A 2,500-nucleotide genomic window follows, 5' to 3' on the forward strand; every position below is an offset into this window, starting at 1 on the left:
TAAAGAATAAAGAGATGTGTAACTCTGAACTATGTTCGAATGTGGTTTACCTGTTTACTTGTCCTAGCTGTCAGGCTAGGTATGTGGGATCCACCTCACGATGGCTCCGCCACCGCATTCTCGAACACAAAGGCAAGTCCATCAGGACAGGCCTGCAACTGAGTAAACCATCCTTCTCAGCAATCAGAGAGCATTCTCACCTCCACAATCACCCTTTCAGCAATACTGATTTCAAAATCTTGACCTCCCATCTAAACAGATTTGACCTCATCATAGCCGAGTCACTCCACATCCAAACAATGAAACCAGAGCTTAACAACACTGCCACTGCAACCACCCTGTTTACCATATAAACTATCAAAAGAACCCATAGCTTGGTTAGTACCTGTTACTGCTCACCAACTTGTTTTTACGATCTTTTGATATTGTTTTTCTATTATATTGTTTGTATGTTTTGTATTATAATTTGTTTGTATTTTTAAATTAATTTTTGTTGTTTTTTTGTTATAGCACTGATGATGGAGATTGCATCTCCGAAACGTATGCAATTGCAATAATGAAGTTCTTCTCAGCCGTGTTGGTTTTCTTCTTCCTAATAAGAATTCGATTCCCATGGGACTCATCTATAACCCATTATATACTGAAGAAATACGGCAAGAATACTCTGGACCTCTACAGGAAAATTGAAAGGAATTCTTTCCGCTCCAAGAAAGTAGAAAAAGACTTAAATTTCCTAGAGATCTGTAAATGTTACGGAACCATACCAGATTTTATTAAATTTAGAGTGTATTGTCCCACATTCCAAACTACCAGGACATATCGTTCTTGGTGCTTCGATCTTTTGGACTGGGAAATAGATAAGCAAAAGAAAAAGATCCCTACCATCAAAAAGAAACTGGAGGATGACACCACTCTCCTCACTTCCTGTATTTCCTATTTCGATTCCAAATGTTTATTATCCCTCAATGAACGAAATATGGAAAAGAAATTATGTAATGTTGATTTCAGACACAATAAGAAATTAACTAAGCTAGGAATTGACCTAAACAAAAAAGTGGACAAGAATAAGGTTATTTTCAACTTTTCTGATCGGATATTATCAGATGAACAAAAAGAAGTCCTTTCTTTAGGTTTCGATTATTGTATACCACCCAGTACCATTCCCCATAACCAGTTCTTTCTTTGTTTTGAAAAACTATGTCACACCATCAAAAACTGTGAGATTTACAAAAATAGATGGAATCATATCACCAACAGCATTTCTACTGTGGCACACGATACTTACAAGAAATTCAAATGTCAAGTCAAGAGTATTCATACTCCATATCCCTCCCTTACACCCCTAACAACTCTAAGAGATGATAACAATATTGTTATCACAAAGCCAGATAAGGGACGTGGAGTTGTTATCCTAAACAGAGATGACTATTTTAGTAAACTAAACACGATACTTAGTGATTCCTCCAAATTTAAACCAATCATGTCTGACACTGCCACTCATCTACTGAAATTAGAAGATAAACTAAACAGGCTCTTACGCTCGATAAGAACATCTATCGGAGAAATGACTTATAACCTCCTGACTATATCTGGCTCAAAACCTGGTCGCTTATATGGCCTTCCTAAAATTCATAAAATTGGTCAGCCTCTACGCCCCATCATCTCTGCCGTTGGTACTTTCAATTACAATGTTGCAAAATTCTTAGTTCAATTAATAACCCCTCTAACCACCAATGAATATACCATAGAAAACTCCTTCTCTTTCATCAAAGAAATTAGTGACCTTAAACCACTACGGCCTGTCACAATGGCCAGTTTTGATATAGAGTCGTTATTCACTAATGTTCCCCTCAGTGAAACCACTGACATAATTTTAAACAAAACAACCTCCTCACTCTTAAACTCGTATGGCCTGAACAAGACGACACACAGGAAATTATTGGACATAGCCGCACACAACTCAGTGTTTACCTTCAATGGCTCTATTTACACACAGGTAGACGGTGTAGCAATGGGATCACCACTTGGCCCTTGTTATGCCAATACTTTCCTTTGCCATCATGAACAAACATGGATGAATGACTGCCCTGCTAATTTCAAACCTATTTTATATCGCCGTTATATGGATGATACTTTTTTACTCTTTGACGACCCCTCTCACATTAATCCTTTCCTCTCATACTTGAACTCACAACACCCCAATATAAAATTCACTTGTGAGACTGAACAAAATAACAAACTATCATTTCTTGACACTTCCATAACTTTTCATAACAATTGTTTCTACACCAGTACCTACAGGAAACCCACATTTACTGGCCTTGGGCTTCATTACCTCAGCTACATTCCTCATATTTACAAGTTAAACAGCCTCACAACACTTATCAACCGAGCTTATAACATTTGTTCAACTTGGGCTAGTTTCCATGACGAAGCTTCATTCTTAAGTTAATATTTTACTACAAATGGGTATCCATCTTACCTATTTTATAAAGCCCTA

The sequence above is a fragment of the Penaeus vannamei genome, chromosome 40, assembly GCF_042767895.1.
Source record: "Penaeus vannamei isolate JL-2024 chromosome 40, ASM4276789v1, whole genome shotgun sequence".
Lineage (NCBI taxonomy): Eukaryota > Metazoa > Arthropoda > Malacostraca > Decapoda > Penaeidae > Penaeus > Penaeus vannamei.